This window comes from Petaurus breviceps, unplaced genomic scaffold (genome assembly GCF_028583685.1).
Source record: "Petaurus breviceps papuanus isolate PSGF00001 unplaced genomic scaffold, PetGlider_PUasm1.0 174, whole genome shotgun sequence".
In the NCBI taxonomy this organism is placed as follows: Eukaryota; Metazoa; Chordata; class Mammalia; order Diprotodontia; family Petauridae; genus Petaurus; species Petaurus breviceps.
In genome coordinates this window covers 12,869,861-12,887,067 of record NW_027185761.1, presented here as the reverse complement: position 1 = coordinate 12,887,067, position 17,207 = coordinate 12,869,861, and the positions used below count along the sequence as shown (strand labels likewise).

Below are 17,207 nucleotides of genomic sequence, written 5' to 3'. Positions count from 1 at the left end.
TGATCGAGCCAGCTTAAGATCACAGATTTAGTGCTAGAATAGAACTCAGAAGACAGGTAGACAGAGGATCACAGATCTGGAGCTGGTGGGTACCTCAAAGGCCACCTAGTCTCACTCTCTTATTTTACAAATGAGGAATTTTGCCCTAGGGTATATAAGTATCACATGTCAGAAGCAGAATTTGAACACAGGCTCTCCAAAGAATTGATTCTCTTTCCATTATAACATGCTTTTCCCTTAAGGTTTAACAGAAGAGGAACTAAGAGGAGCAGAATAAAGATTTGAACACCAGTACTCTGACTCCAAGCTTAGCATACTTTCTGTTCTATCAGATTGGCTCCTGGCTTCTTATATTTCTGAATGCAACAGCAAAGCAAGGAATTTGGGGTCCTAGAGCAAAATATGTCCCAAAGACCTCTTTGCTCTCTGGGAGTTGCCAAGTGTTCACCTCTCTGCCACATGGGAACTGTTTGGGTGGTTTTTGTCCCCACTGAAAGAGGGATATCACTACTGGAATGCCCTAAGTCTCTATAGTAGCCCTCTCGGGGTGGCTAGATGGCACCATGAATAAAGCACAGGCCCTGGAGTCAGGAGGACCTGAGTTCAAATCCAACCTCAGAAACTTAACACTTACTAGCCGTGTGACCTTAGGCAAGTCACTTAACCCCAATTGCCCTACCTTTCCCCCTCCAAAAAAAAGCAAAAAGAAAAAATATATATATTTATATATTAGCCTTCTCCTTTTTAATGATTAAGCAGTGACTTGTATACACTGTCTTATAAATATTCTTTTAATTGGGATGCAAAAAGATCTCAACAAGTTCCAATGATGAGTACCATCATTTGATGGATTTCACAGGGACTTAACAGAATTTTAGTGCTAGAAGAAACCCAGAAAGCAGGATTTCAGGCACTAGAAGAGCCCTTAGAAATTATCCAAGTCCAGCTGCCTTTATAGATGATACAACTGAGGCAGAGAGACAAGCCTGCCTAGCAGAGTTGAGCCCAGGATCCAGGGCTGCTAACCCTATGTTCAGTAAGGCTGTTTCCCCACTGAGGACAATAGAGGTACCTTTTTGGGTCTTCTTCTCCTAGAGATTGCCATATACAGGTAGGAAGCTGCTCCAAGATGAGAAGGGAGCCCTGTCCTTCCCACATACCCTCTCTCTAGCCAAGGCTGGAGCTGGCCAGGACCACCTGAGAGGCATTCAGGAAAGCAGAAGCTCCTCTCTCAAACCCTGGGTTTCTGTGACCAGCTCGTGCCCCAGAGACTGGAGGGGCAGTCAAGCCCACAGAGCAAGCCCTGGGGTAAACAGGAAGGTTCCTGTCTCTAGAGCCCTGGGATGCTGACAGGCCCAGTCATCATCCAGAGTAAAAACACCAGCTTTAAGATGAGGTCTTGCCATGGGGGGAAAAGAGAGATTGACTTCAAAGTTATTTTGTTTTAAAACTGACTCTGAATATTGAACACCTGTGTTGACAGCTTGTGAATTCTCAAAACAGGCTTTTCTCTCTGTTAGTAGAGGCCAGAGCCTGCCACTTCTAGTTCATTTAAATGAAAACAGGGAGGATGGTTAAACTCCCACTTTGCATTTCAGCAAGATAATAATCCAGGACAGCTTGCTGTGACAGAGGAAACAAAGTTGTATCCAAACCTGCCTAATAGATTCCATTCCACCACCCTGTAGGCTTGCTATAAATGGTCTGCACCGGAATATTATCAGGGTGTATTTACAGTATCTTACTGGAAACCACAAAGTGCATTGTATTTTTTTTTTTTTGGCTATTTAAAGGCAATGGGTCAGAGAGGGAGTTATCTGCAGTGACATGAGCTGAAATATATGATGATTAGGAAAATATACAGATGGAAAACACAGTCCATCTCTCCAGTCCTGTGGGATGGTTAGCTTTCGTTCAAGCTCCTCTGAGCTCATGATTCCCACTGTAAATGGCCCAATGAAGACAAACTAATTCCTGGCCTACTTCCTGCGATCCAGCTTTTCCTGCCTAGGTATATGGCTATAAATCAAGATGAACTGAAAGGCAGAAACTCAGGAAGGGCACCTGGCTATTGATGGAGGAGTACTGAGGTTTAGGCAGCCAAAGTCTAGGCAGAATGGATTAAGCATTTATATGATTGTAGGACCTCTACGTAAGTGTACCAAAAATGGAAGGAGAGACACATAACCAAAGATGAATGGGAAGTAGTCCTTCAAAGCTATTGGTGGGGTAGAAAGTTCACCCACCTGGGGATCTCTCATCTCTCTTACTAAGTCACTAGAAAACCTTGAACAAGTGACTTCTATTTTCTGGGCCTTAATTTCATCCTAAGAAAAAAAGAGTATAGGAGATTAAATGAGTTTTTTATTTCTCTCTACTTCTACCAAGGCAGGGAGAGCAGACCTCTCAGGTCACAGACTCTAAACAGTAGCCATCAGTGAATCCTAACCCTTCATTGGGAAGAAAACAGAAGCTCAGTGGGTTAATTGACCTGCCTCAGGTCATTTAACCTGAGGTTAAGCAGAGAGTGAGAATTTGAACCCAAGGCCTCAAAGTCCAACTATCGGGCTCATTCCACCACACCATGCTACCAAGGCCTATCCAAATCATGAATGCCATTTATACCATGCAAGATGAGATTTACCATGCTGATAGCAATTTACATGGGGGGAAAAGTCAGGATTTTGGAGGATTCCAGGCTTAATATGAGTTAAAAGTATGCTTCAGATAAAAAAAAAGCCAAAAGCTTGTCCATCAGTCTGAATTAATAAAACAGCAATTCCGAGTGTTTCTGTATCCTGTACTAGGGAAACCACATCGGGAGAAATGCTTTCATTTGTGGCACCCTATCATAAGGGGGCCACTAACAAACTAGAGAACATGGAGGGCAAGATGGCAGGATGATGGTGGGTCTGGAAACCGAGTCATAAGAGGAGAGGTTGGAGAAACGAGTGTTTAATTTACATAAGAGAAGACTGAAATAGAAGAGAAGGCCGTCTTCAAATAGGTCACAGAGCCTGAGATTTGAAAAGGACATTAGAAGCCATCTTTTCTAAGCTCCTCCCTAATTCAAGAGTCTCCTTTATAGTGTCCTTCACAGTCGCACTTTCAATGATAGGGAACTCATCATCTCAAAAGGCAGCCCATTAGACAGTTTTCATTGAACCAGTCTTCCTGCCTGGAATCTCTGTCCATTATTCCTTGCTCTCCCCTCTAAAGCAACAATAAATTTCTACATGGCATCCTTAAAGGTATTTTCAAACAAACAAAAAAAGAATGCCTCTAACAAATTAGCTTACATAACCAAAGTTTATCGTGGTATGTCCATCTAAACATGGAAAGGAAGGTGGTCATAGGATCATATATTTAGAACCAGAAGGGATCTTAGAGGTGCTTGAGTCCAATCAGCTCATTGGACAAATGAGGGGACTGAGGCTCAGAGAGCAGAACGATGACTTATCTGGGGTCATGGCTAACAAGTGTCTGAAGTGAATTTTGAACCTAGGTCTTCCTGACTTTAAGTCCAAGAAATGGGCACATCCCCCAAACCAGCTTGTCTTGGTGAGTGAGAAAGCTGGCATGGCTGGGTCACCTGCTCTAGGATGAGGCCACTAAGTTGTAAATGCTGAGGCTGACCTCTACGGTAACATCTGATCTGTGTCATCACAGGCAGGACAGAAATAGAGAGCCAAGGCAATCTGTCCAAGTCATTCAGACCGAAAGATTGCTCTAAAGAAAAAAAGAATAATTTAAGGGGATCTCATTGAGTGTGTAGTTTGTCGACACAGGTCACATTCACTGAAGAACTACGCAATGTTCCATTTTATTCTTCCTTTGTGGTCACAAAGGGTTAGAGTATTAGCATCAAAGGCATGCTCAGAATCCAAGATTCACAGAATGTTAGAGCTGAAAGAAACTTCAAAGATCTTCCGGTCCAGCTTCCTCATCCTCATTTTGAAGACTGAGAAACTTGTCTAAGACCCTTTAATGAGGAGATATAGTCAGAGAAGGATCACACAACTCCACAGACACGCTCCCCACACAAATCTCCCCAGAACCTCCAACAGTCACAACGTGTCAGAAAAATTCCCCACAGAGAGAGTACTTCAAACAAATCCACAGACCCAGGTTACCACAGATATGCCCCAATACAAACACACCCATAACCCCCAACTACCCTCACCACCACTGACATCTCCATCAATACACACTCACAAAAAGACTATAATCACTCAGATGCAACCACAAAGATATCCTTCCCCACACATCCCTATAAACACACCCTCCCCAGACAACCTCATAGGTATACCTTCACGTAAACATACATTCCCAAAGACATACCTCATAGAAAAATCCCTCAGATGTACCCTCTCATATCTCTTCCAAAACATCCCTTCCAGTGGTACTCCAATAGAAATACTATAATATATATATATATATGCATATCTCATATATTATTTCAGAGATACCTCTACTTACACACAGGTGTCAACCAATCACCAAGCATTTATTAAATATCTAATACATATCAGGCACTGTGCTAAGTACTGGGGATACAAAGAGAAAAATTAAATAGTCCCTGCCTTCAAGAAGCTTACATCATCCCCACAGACTCATCTCCACTGACACATCTCCATAGACCATGTACAAACTAACCCATAAATACCCCCTCACAAAGACCTCCCATAAATAACCAATAAATACCCCCTCCATAGATACCTCACAGATAATCCCTAAGATACCTTCCCCCAAAATCCTGACATGCTCATATTCACATAGACAGCACCTAGATTCATGATCCCAAAGAGGCACTTCTTTTCACAAATCCGAGCTGTTATCCCTCTGATCTCAGTTTCATGAGAAAGGCATAATTTTTTTCCAATTCTAAATGCTTTAAATAGCTTAACACATTTGCTTTAACAAAGCAAATCTATAAACCCTCCCAACCTCTGTCACCTCCAACCATTTCCCAACTCTATTTCTGTGAGTTTAATTTGATTTCATGAACCCATTGATTATTGAACATTCTAATCAGAGGCTGAAAGGACCCTGCCAAGGAGAGGAAGAGATCCCAAAGGCAGAAACAACTTTGCCAAGTCCCTCTAGGAATGTGTGACTCATCCTTATCACTTGTTATTGGTCACCACCCCACCTTGATATGATAGTCTATGACAAAGGTCCACTTACTTGGGAAGAAATCTATCTCTTGTCCCAAGTGAGGGACAATATGTGCTGGAGTCAACCTGCTACCTTATCGAGTTAGTCAATCTTTTGGTTGTTTTCAGCTATGTACCTGCAGAAGATTATATCCCAAAGCTACCGTTAAAAGGGAGGTGGAGGTGAGGAGGAGAGCCTATCCATGCAAAAATATTTATAACTGCCTTCTTTAGAATAGAAAAAAAAATCTGGAAACAACCCACATATCCAATGGCAATGACTGAATGGTATATTATAGTAGGAAGTAATGGCTCCATGGTCTATGAATATAGTAGAAATATCCCCATAAAATGACAAACATAAACAGTACAAAGAAATGGGAAAAGATATATCCAAGGTGATATGTAAAGAGTTTAGCAGAACAGGAAACAAAATATGGATGTTTGACTATAGCCTTATAAAAATAAAGCCCTCAAAGGCAATAGAACTTTCTAGGTACACAGACAGATCCAAAAAGCGGACAGAGGGCAGCAGAGCCACTCATATACTGCAAATTGCTCAAAACTTTTTGGAAGAGCAATCTGGTTGTACAAAGGAAGATAGAAAAAAATATCCAGACCCTTTGACCCTATGATTCTATTATTAGTGGAGTACCTGAAGAGTCATCATAAATGGAAGGAGGAAAAAACTATAGCATATATTTAAAGATAGTAATATTGTTTGCAATTCCAAAGAAATGGAAAACAACCTAAATATGCCCTACTACTAGTGGATGGATGGTTAATAGATGTTGGTATATCACAGTTTGAACAATGAGTTGGCTCTAGGAGGATTAAATTTGAGACCATAGCAAACCTTGAAGACTATCAGCCAAGTCAGAAAAGGGTTATGTTCTGTGTCAGAGGACCTAGTTCCCACACCCACAAAGCCACATACTTGTCAACAAAAAACAATACCAATAAAATGTGATAGACATGAAGCTCATGAAAAAATTTAGAGACACACAAAATGATGGAAATTGGAGAAAGCAAAACCAAAAATGTCACTTAATCTATCTGGGCCTCAGTTTCTTCATCTGTAAAATGAGAGAGTTGGACAAGATGACCTTTAAACAGCTCTAATCACATGGTCTTCTGAGCAATATAAACCACGATGGTCCTCTCAATTCTTTTTTTGTTTGTCCTCCCCTTTGTTCTTAAAACCTTAAACATTCTCCAGAAGGAGAGCACTAATATGGATGAGACCAAGTTTGAAAGTTCCGTTCTTGACTTCAAGTCAAATATCTTCCCTGACTAGAGTTGGCCACGGCCCTCCTAAAGTCATCTCAGAAACACATGTTGACAGGATAAGTTATGTAAAGCACTTTTTAATCCTTAAAGTGTGATATAAATGTCAACTATTATTAGTACAAGCAAAGAATCTATGGCTATTTGTTGGTGATGTTGTAGATTGGATTCACCCACCAGGAAGGGAGTTGGAGTACATGACCAACTTTGTCCTTTGAATGCTAAGCGTCTGATCCTAGTAATCTTCCAGTATTTCTTTACTAGTTCAACAATCTGTGATTTCATTTGTTTGGATTTTTCCTCCATTGCCAGGCTTCTGAGGCAATGCACTATTTGAAGTCAGAAGGCTTGAGCACTGCATAGGTGGCTTTGAACAGGTCATTTCTACTCCAGTTTTCTCATCTGTGAAATGGGAGCAGGACTAGATGGCCTCCAAAGTCTCTTTTAGTTCTTAAAAATCTATGGCTCTATGATCATAAGAAGGAACAAGTGAGAGAATGTGAATAATTCAACAAACAATCCTGTTGAACAAGCAAACAGTTAAAGTAAGTGCCTACTCTTAAGTAATGACGCGAAAAGAGCAAAATCGAAAAAGTCCCTGCCCTTAAGTACGTTCTACTGGATAGCACTGATCTTAGAATCAGAAGACTTGAGTTCAAATCTGGGCTCTGCCACTGAGTAGTTGTTCCCAGCCTGGACACCTCCAGACATGCTATTTTCACTCACCTCCACTTGGGCCATCACATCCACTCCCTTCCCATAGAAAAACTGGACTCTTCTAACAGGGAACTAACCCAGGTATGAGAAGCCAACTTTGGGTCTTATCTTGCTCCATTTCAGATCTCACCAGCACTTCCTAGACATCCCCAGCCAACCCACCATGCACGAAGAAGAACCCCTTCTCAGCTCCCAGTTAGTTATTGGCTTCCCTTATTAGAATTGAGGGCACACACTTGGATTACTTGCTTTTAGGACTTAGCACAGTTCCTTACACACAATCAGTACTTAATCACTGCTCTGTCTAGCTATTCCTGTGATCTTGGGAAAGTCACTTAATCTCTCTCTGACTCAGTTTCCTCATTTGTAATATGAAAATAAGAATATTTGTATCACATTCCTCACAGGGTGGTTATGAGGGAAGCATTTTGTAAAGGTCAAAGTGCTAGAGGAATCTGAGCTCTCATGATAATTGTGACTTAGAACAACAGAACCCACCAGTGGGAAAAAAACTCCAATTTCATGTCCTCCCAATCACAGGCAGGACATCATCACTAATGTTATTATAGCCGGTACTTAGAATTACAAAGTTACTGTTTTGAAAGAGGGTGAGAGCTCCAGGATTTGGGAAAATCAGAAACAACATGGTGTGACTAAAAACAGTCAATAGAGTTTAAGTTCCAGGAGGGGGTTTTTTGGGTTTTGTATCCCCAAACTGGCACAATGCCTTACACATAATAGTTGGGTTGAACTTAAATTGGATTGGCAAAAGAAACTCACTCAATGCACAAACATGGCCCCAAAGAAGCAGAAAACAATGCACCTCCCTCCTTTCCTATTGGAGAGGTGGGGACTATAGGTATGACTGATTTCACTGATTTTGCTGAATTTTTTCTTTTTAATCTGTGTTACTAGGGAAAGCTCACTGAAAGCTTCTCCTCAGGTTTCAGTCTATCTTATTCCTTCCCTGTGGCCGTGAGAAAAAAAAAGGGTAGTATGTCCTGTGCTATCTAACTTACATCATCCCATCCAGTATCTACCAGCAAAGCAGAGCCTGCTGAGCTCCAAAATCTTGCTACCTGACCCACTGACCCTGATCCCCCAACCCTTCAGACCTGGGTCTCCAGAGACTAATCCCCTGCCAAGAAGAAGGGAGCCAATGTGATGTCAAGAGGGAAGAAGCCGTCTTTGATCATGAAGCATCATAACATTCTCCTCTCACGGTTCACCAGGAAACTCTCACCACACTGGTTCAGGCCCTTATCACCTCCTATGTGGACAATCACAACGTCTCCCTCCCCACCATGGCCCCCTTATCTCCAGTTTCTCTGACCTTCATTCCTTCCCTTCTCTTCTCTTGTTGCCAGAGACAATAATCCCCCTGAAATGCCTCTATCACTTAGATCGTTCCCTTGCTTCAAAGCCTACAGGGATTCCACGTGCTCTATAAGGTAAAGTTCTAGGTCCTTAGGATGGCATTCAAGGATTTCCATGGTCTGGCCTAAAATCATTTCTATCTTGTTCTCCCACTACTGAAGCCACCCCTGTAGGCAAACTGATTTTACTACAACCTGAACACGCCCCGTGTCTTCCCATTTCCTTTTGATCATGCCATTTCTTTAAAAACAAAAATATGTATTAGGCACCTACTGCACTGAACTAGGAACTGGAGGAATCACAAAATCTAGATCTCCTGTCCTCAAGGAACTTACAATCTAGTAAAGGGTTAAGTGACAAGTATAGATACATAATACATAATAATACATGACAAATGCATTAAAGGGCTACCAAGCAAAGTGCTAAGAGATCAGAGGAGATCTCATCTACCAGTAAGATCACTTCTAGACATCCTTTAAAGCCTTGCCTGACCTTCATGGGACTTACTATTTACCATTACACTCATGTATACAGCCTTGACCATACATTGTATCTCCCTAGCTAGAATGTAAGCTGTTCTTGAAGAGGACCTTGTCTCATAAATTTTCACATCCCACAATATATCCTAGCAGGGTCTTTACCAAAAGAAATACTCACTAAATATCTGTTACTTGAGTGGTTGATTTCATTTTTTTTCCTAAGCCCTGGTCTCTAATTTGAATGGGGCCCAAGAGAGCCCTTCACGGCAAAGACCTCAGAAGAAGCCCCTGGAAGCCCCGAGTTCAAGGTCAAGCCAATTTGACAACTTTTTCTTTTAAGCTGGTAGGTATACTTGGAGGATTACTTAGGCAAATTTATTTTTAATTTACAGTAAATAAGGAATCACTGATCACAGAACAGGGAAAAACATCAGCTTAACCACATCTTGGGAGGGATTCTGAGCTGCTTTTGCTCTCTGTTCCAAGCCTTAGGGGGGTTAGGATGAGAGGGAAAACACAAGCTGGCCAGGATTACAGAGAGTGAGAGCTTGGATTCCCAGAGACCAACAAGGCTGTTACTGGAGGATATCTCAAAAGCCAATGTCCTGTCTAAAGGGTCCTGAATTTAGACAATGCATGTCCACTGTAACCTTCCCCCTAACATCTCACCTCTCTGGGACTTTCTGTGTTTCCACAAAAGGCCCTATGGGGGGATGTACCACTAGTCCAAAATGCAAAACATAGGTAAGAAACAAACTCCTTCAAGCCCTGAGTGACCAGGACTGACCTTCTAAGACTCATAAGGCCTCCCTCCCTGCCGCATCCCATGAACACAGGAATGTACATCCCATAAACACTATTCTTTCCAGGGACTCCTTTCCATTTAGATCTGATTCTTGGTCTTATGCCATCTTTGACATTTCATTAGCAGCTAGGTAAGACAACGGATAGAGCAGAAGTGGGGAACCTGAGGCCTCTAGGCCCTCTAGGTCCTCAAGTGCAGCCCTTTGACTGTATCCAAACTTCACAGAACAAATCCAAAGGACCACACTTGAGGACCTAGATGGCCATGTGTAGCCTCGAGGCCACAGGTTCCCTGGGATAGAGTGTTGGAGCTGGAGTCAGGAAGACCTGAATTCAAGTCCTAACTTACACACTTAGTAGCTGTGTACCTCTGGGCAAGTCACTTAATGTTTCTCAGTCTCAGTTTTCTCAAGTGCCAAAGGGGGATAAAGTCTTACAGGATAGTCTATGTAAAGTGCTTCACAAACGTTAAAGCACCATATAAAAGCTAGCAATTATCAGTCCCTCTGAATTCTCTTCACCTAAAGTTTACCATGAAATCATAGAACACAGAATCAGAGTCAGAATAGACTTCAGAGGTCATATAACATCATAAATTTAGAGCATCACGGGACATCATTTTTACAGATGAGGAAACTAAGGCAAACAGAGGTTATAGAACTTGCTCAGGGTCACAAAGCTAGGCAGTGTCTGAGGCAGGATACAGAATCTATCTATCTAGTGCCCTCTCCACCTCCCAGTCCTCTACACAGCTTAGGAATCCTTTCTAATTAGCCCTCTAATTCCTTTGCCTGAATTACTCAAGCAAACTTCTCCTCTCTTCTTTCCAAAAAAGCCCACCCCCTTATTGGAAAGCTCTCCTTAAGCACAGAAACCCACATGGAGAGTCGAAAGGTCTCTTTCTACAGAAGAGGACAAGGAATCTCAGAGAGGTTAAGGAACATGTCCAAGGTCACTGGGTAAGTATGAAAGCTCTGACTCCAAATATAGCAGAAGAAAGAGTCCTGGTCCCCTGATTTCAAATACGGTGCCCTTTCCATAGTATCATGAATTATTCCTTCCCCCATTTTGTTGGAAAGTAAACCAAAATCTGTTGCCTGCTTTGCTACTAGGTGTGTCCTTTGAAGCCACATGAAAGAAATTTAAACTCTCTTCCACAGGTCTTACAGATATCTAAGGACTCAATCATAATCCTGCTATGCCCCTGGCCCCATTGAAGACTTCACTTTGAAAAGCAAGGTATCTATCCTGAGTTCCTCTTCTTCTTCCTCTCCCTCAGATGCTCTGCTTTCTCAGCCTCTCACCACCCTGCTTTACACCTCTGGAAGATGTCCAGCTTATAAATATCCCTCTTAAAGGAGGGCACACAAAATACTCCAGATGTGGTCTGACCTTCTTCTGGACACCACACTTCTCTCAGGATGACCTCAGATTGCATTAGCTGTGTTGGCAGCCACATCACACTGTTGACTCATACTGGGCTTTCAGACAATTAAAACCTGTTGTCTTTTTTCATACGAACTGCTGAGAAGCTGAGGCTCATGCATCCTATACTTTTGTGGTCGATTTGTTTAACTTACATGAAGGATAGTCATCCTAATTTGATTTTGACTCATTGATGAAAAGCAGTGTGGCATAGGAGACAGAGGGCTAGAATTAGAGTCAGGAAAACCCAGATCCCAGTCCTACATTAGAACTAGGGTCCTAACCTGAGTCACAATCTGTATGACTATGGACAAAGGAGTGACTGATCTGTATCAATGAAGAGAGCTTCCCTACTGAGAGTTCTCCATACTGGTGAAATCATAGTTTGAGACCAAATTATTGAGGTTTAACCTCATGTTTCAGGGGATCTCAAGACTTTTTTGAGACATGACTCTGGTAGTTCCATATATAAGCTCTCTTTCCCGGTTTATGTCATCTTCATATCTGAGGAACATTTCTTTGGGGGGTAGGGGAGAGAAGGCAGGATGATAGTGTTGAAAAAGCATGGACTCAATTTTATAAAAATAAGAGGCATTCTCAAATTAATAAATGGTCAAAGGATATGAACAGGCAGTTTTCAGAAGAAGAACTCCAGGCTATATGTAGTCATATGAAAAAATGCTCTAAATCACTATTGATTAAAGAAATGCAAATTAAAATAACTCTGAGGTACCACTTCACAACTATCAGAAATGACAAATACTAGAGAGGATGAGGGAAAATAAGTATGCTAATGCACTGCTGGTGGAGTTGTGAACTGGTCCAACCATTCTGAAGAATAATTTGGAACTATACCCAAAGGACTATAAAATTGTGCATACCCTTTGACCCACAATACCACTAATATGTCTGTACTCCAAAGAGATCAAAGAAAAAGGGAAAAGCCCTATATAAAAAGACTAGCAACTCTTTTTGTGGTGACAAAGAATTAAAAATTGAGGGGATGCTCATCAATTGGGGAATGGCTGAACAAGTTGTGGCCTATGATTATGATGGAGTACAGTAGGGCTATAAGAAATGATGAGGGGGAGTGGTTTCAGGGGAAAAAACAGAAACAAAACAAAATCATGGTAAGACCTATATGAACTGATGCAAAGTGAAATGAGAAGAACCAGAAGATCATTGTGCACAGTAACAGCAATGTCATAATGATGACCAACTGTGAAAGACTTGGATACAATGATCCAGAGGACTCATGATGAAAAAATGCTATGTACCTCCACAGAGAGAACTGTTGAACTCTGAGTGCAAACTGAAGTACACTTTTCTTTGCTTTTCTTGACAATATAGCTAAAATGGAAATGCATTTTACATGATTTACATGTACAACTGACACCATATTGCTTTGCCTTCTCAATGTGTAGGAAAAGGATGGAAGAGAAGGAAAGAATTTAGAACTCATCATATTAAAAGAAAAGAAAGTTAAAATAAATCATTTTTATAATTTAAAAACCTAAAGACATCAATAATACTTATTATCATGAAAAAAGGAAAAAGAAAAGAAAAATAAAAAGCATGGACTCTGGAGTCAGAGGACCTGGGATTCAAATATTGCCTCTAATTCTTACTATCAGTGTGACTTTGGGTAAGTCACTTAATTTCCCTGAGCTTCAACTTCCTCAACTGTAAATATTAGGGAATTGGATGAGATGGCTTTTAAGACCCCTTTTAGCCTTAGATCTATTATTCTCTGGTCCTACATCTCCATCTAAATCATTGGTAAGAAGTAGAACAGGGCAGGGCCATGAACAAAGTCCAGTGGCATGCCACTAGGCGTCTCATTCAATTCTCTTTATTTGAACACTCTATTGAGACAGTCATTCAAACAGTTCTGAATCCACTTAGCTGTACTGCTACTATTAATAATCAAAGTTATCATTTGTATGCTATTTTAAAATTTGCAAAGTACTCTATGTACATCGTCTCTTCTCACTGCAACCCTATAAGGTGTCATTATTATCCCTCTTTTACATATGAGGAAACTGTGACTGAAAAAGGTTAAGTGACTTGCCAAGATCACATAACCAGTAAGTATCTGAGGCAGGATTAAAACTCAGGTCTTCCTGATTCTGATGCACCAGGCTACCTAGTTGTCTCCAATCCACCAGCCAACATCTTTCCTGCTGGTCCACAAGAATATCCTGAGAGATTCTACCAAATGCTTTGCTGAAAACTCAGGAAAACTCAATACATACATCCACAGCATTTCCCTGACCTACCAATCTAGTAAGTCTACCAAGAAAATTAATTCAATCAAAGGGGTATTTTTAAATATATACTAATCACAAGGTACTCTCTTAGATGCTGGAAACTCACAAATAGTCCCTGTCCTCAAGACGCTTACATTCCACTTAGGAGAATACGATGTGTAAACCAATAAATACATAGCATCTGAAGGAGTGGCAACTATGAACAATTAGGAAGATGAAAAAGGTGTCTTGGAATAGATGACATCTAAGCTGAACCTTAAGGGAGCCCAGGACAGAATCCTAGGTCACGCTTTTGACTGAGGAGCAGGTCATGCATGGTGATCTAACAAAGGAGGCCAAGTGGGCAGACAGGGAGAAGAATTAAGAGAGAAAAGTTTCAAGAAAGTCAAAGGAGAAAAGAATATCTGTGAAGGGGCAACTATTAAGAGTTTCCAACCTACAGACAGGTCAAGAAGACAGATGAGTGCTGAGAAAAGGTAAAATAAGATTTACCACTTTATAACAGCTTATTTTTATATATCGCTTTGAGTGTTACATATGTTATCTCACATGATCCTGTGAGGAAAGTGCTATTATTATCCCCATTTTAAAGATGGGGGGACTAAGGCTGAGAGTGGTTAAGCAGCTTGGTCAAGGATACATTAGCATTGGTTCCCTATCCAATAATTGCTTCACCCTCTCATCTAACCCTAGCATAGAGCACTCACTGGCCTTTTCCCTCTATGGGGAAGAATTCCCTGGGTTGACTACCTTGTATCAATCTCTAAGTTTCAGACCACTTCCTTTGCCTCATTGTGGGATTTTGTGTCTCATCTTGAGTTATGGACTACATAGCAGAAGGAAGACAGCTCTTCTTCCCTCTCTCTTCTGGTTCTTCAGCCCCATTCTTCACCACCACTGGAGGAACCCACCTTTCCACAATTTCACTAACTTGGAAACAGTAAGATGAATCATGGGATTGTCTTTGGGTAATATTTTCTCCCTAGAGGTTCTGTAATATAGTGTAAAGGGTGCTAGATTTAAAATCAAGAGGACCTGGGTACAAATTCTGACTCAATACTTATTAGCTGTATGACCCTAGTTATACAGGCCTCAGTTCCCTTTTCTATAAAATGAGGAGACTGGACTCAACAACCTCTAAGGTCCCTTCCAGCTCAAAAGTCTATGATCCTCTGATCCTATTTCCAAGGCTCAGTCATTTCTTAGGTTCTCTTTCTGATCAAGGCTGATTGTCTCTTTACTGTTAGAGATCACAGGATAAAATATCATAGCCTCTAGAGCTACATAGGACTTCAAACAGTCAATCAACAATCATTTATTAAGTACCTTCTATGGGCCAGGCACATAGGTGAGGTGCCTAGGACACAAAGACTAAAACCCTTCTCTCCAAGAGCTTACATTGTATCAGGAACCACATGCTCACAGGACCATAGATTTAGAGCCAGAAAGTACCTTATGAACAGATCATCTAATCCAACTTTTTCACTTTACAGATGAGGAAACTGAGGCCCAGAAAGGCTAAGTGATTTGCTGAGCATTACGCAGCTAGTAAGTATAAAAGGTAGGATCTAAACCCAGATTTTCCTGACTCCAGGTCCAGCCCTCTACCTGCTATACCACACTGACTCTAAGATTAGAGATTCTAAGGCATAGGTAGGGAAGAATAAAGGAGGATAAAGAGTAGGAGGAAATTAAGAAAGGAAGCAGAGAAAATAGAGAAGTACTTGTGCCTGAGAGAAAGCCAGCAACAATGGGTCCAAGTTACTCACTCTCAGTCAAATGAGGGCAACCAAGATGATGAAAGGACCTGAAATCATGTCACACGTCACATGAACTGGAGGAACCAGAGGTGTTTAACCTGGAAAAATCTTAGGGGAAACATCTTTAAAATCCACCTGCCCTTTGGAAAAGGAATTAGACCCAGTCTGTGCAGTGTCAGAAGGCAGAAATGCACCAATGATCTCAGTTTACAGTAGGATACATTTGAGCTGGATAGAAGCTCTATTCGATAATGGGATGCCCCATTTCTGGAGAGATTGAGCTCCCTGTCACTGACAGTGTTCAAGAAAGTGGTTGGATGAGTCAGGAATGTCAAAAGGTCAGGATTTACTTTCAGGTAGGGGGTGAGCTGCCTAACCCCTGAAGATCCTTCCAACGGAGAGTCTCTAATTCGCTAAGCCTGCTCGGCATGGCTCCACCAGACCATTCTCCTGCCCTCTGAATGGGCTCCTTAACACCTTCTTGGCTGTTTCCTTTTACCTATCTCTGTGTGACTTTCCACTGAACTGCTCTACCTCCAACAGGTTTCCATTTCACAATGGCCACATCCTCTGCTCCTTACCTCTCATTCTCACTCTTTATCCAAGAAGACCTTCCTAATGGGACAAGAACCACTTCTCTTCATCCTCCTCAAAATATCACAATGCAGGCACCAGAGGCTGCTGACCCCACTAAAGAGAAGGTCAAAATGGAAGCACCCAGCAAGGACTGATTCCAAGGATTGAAACCTCGAATCCATCTCAAGCCAAAGAAGAGATTAACTGCCGAGATATTTAATTAAGGATGTCAGTGGTGGAAGACCACTGGCAAAATGCAAATTACCAGCATCATTCTATTGTAGCAAAGTGAGATATGTTGCAATGTCACAGCTACTGAGTTAGGAATTCTCTCTAGCACAGAAAGGCAATGTGATCACAGTGATCTTGGAGAGTCCTTTCTTTCTTCATGAGTAAACTCCCCCCGACTTTCTAAGTGGGCTGCTCTATTCAATGCCCAAGGGGCATGTGTCTCATGTTGGTGTTCCCTCCGGAAAGTAGTCCTAAGGAAAGTTTATCTATCTGGGGCCACAGAGACAAGAAGCTTAGGAGATCAAGACAGTATAGTCACCAAGGTAATTATCACCATTGATGATAATCACCTGTATGGCATATTTCCAATATTACTCTCAAATCTGATGGTTTTCCCCTTTGTCCTGAGAGTATTTCTGCTCCAGAAATCATGACTTCTGACATAAGAACAAACAGCTCCTCTAAGCAGTCTGTCAACTTCCACAATAAAGGAAGAAATAGAAAAAAGTACAACAAGAGGCTCTAAAGTGTTGGTGCGAGAGCACTAGAGTAAAAGAAAATCTTAATTTCAGTCCCAGAATTGTTACTGACTTTGGCCACAAATTCCTTAACTTCTCAGAACCTCAGTTTCCCCATCTGTAAAATGAATAATAATCCCTGCCCTGTCTAAGGTGCTTGTGAGGATCCAATAAAAGGGGAGAAAGAAATTTTGGAGGTATGAGGTAACATCCCAGTAAAGTGCTAATCATCAGTGATTAGCTGAAAAACCATGGTACATGATTATCATAAATAGTCCCTCTGAATAACTAGGGCCAAAAGAAAAAAATGCTACTTCCTTCTTGACAGGGGTTTGGGATCCAAATCATACAGCAACTGAGCATACTCTTTGCCTCCCTAGGCTCAGACCAAAGAGAAGAGGCCATGTTAAATCCACACTGACTGGCTACTTCTCTGGGTCTGGCATTTGGACAAATATTGGCATCAATTGTATACTACCTATCCCCCAGTTTTCATTGATTGCTGAAGAAACAAATATCTAAACAGTGTGTGTGTGTGTGTGTGTGTGTGTGTGAGAAAGAGAGAGAGAGAGAGAGAGAGAGAGAGAGAGAGAGAGAGAGAGAGAGA

The 17,207-nt window shown here is 41.5% G+C and overlaps 1 protein-coding gene across 2 annotated transcripts in view; it reads right to left on the bottom strand.

Moving 5' to 3' along the window:
- WNT7A (Wnt family member 7A) overlaps window positions 1–17,207 on the bottom strand; it is a 90,383-nt gene that overhangs the window by 68,112 nt on the left and 5,064 nt on the right. The gene's annotated exons all lie outside the window — the stretch shown is intronic.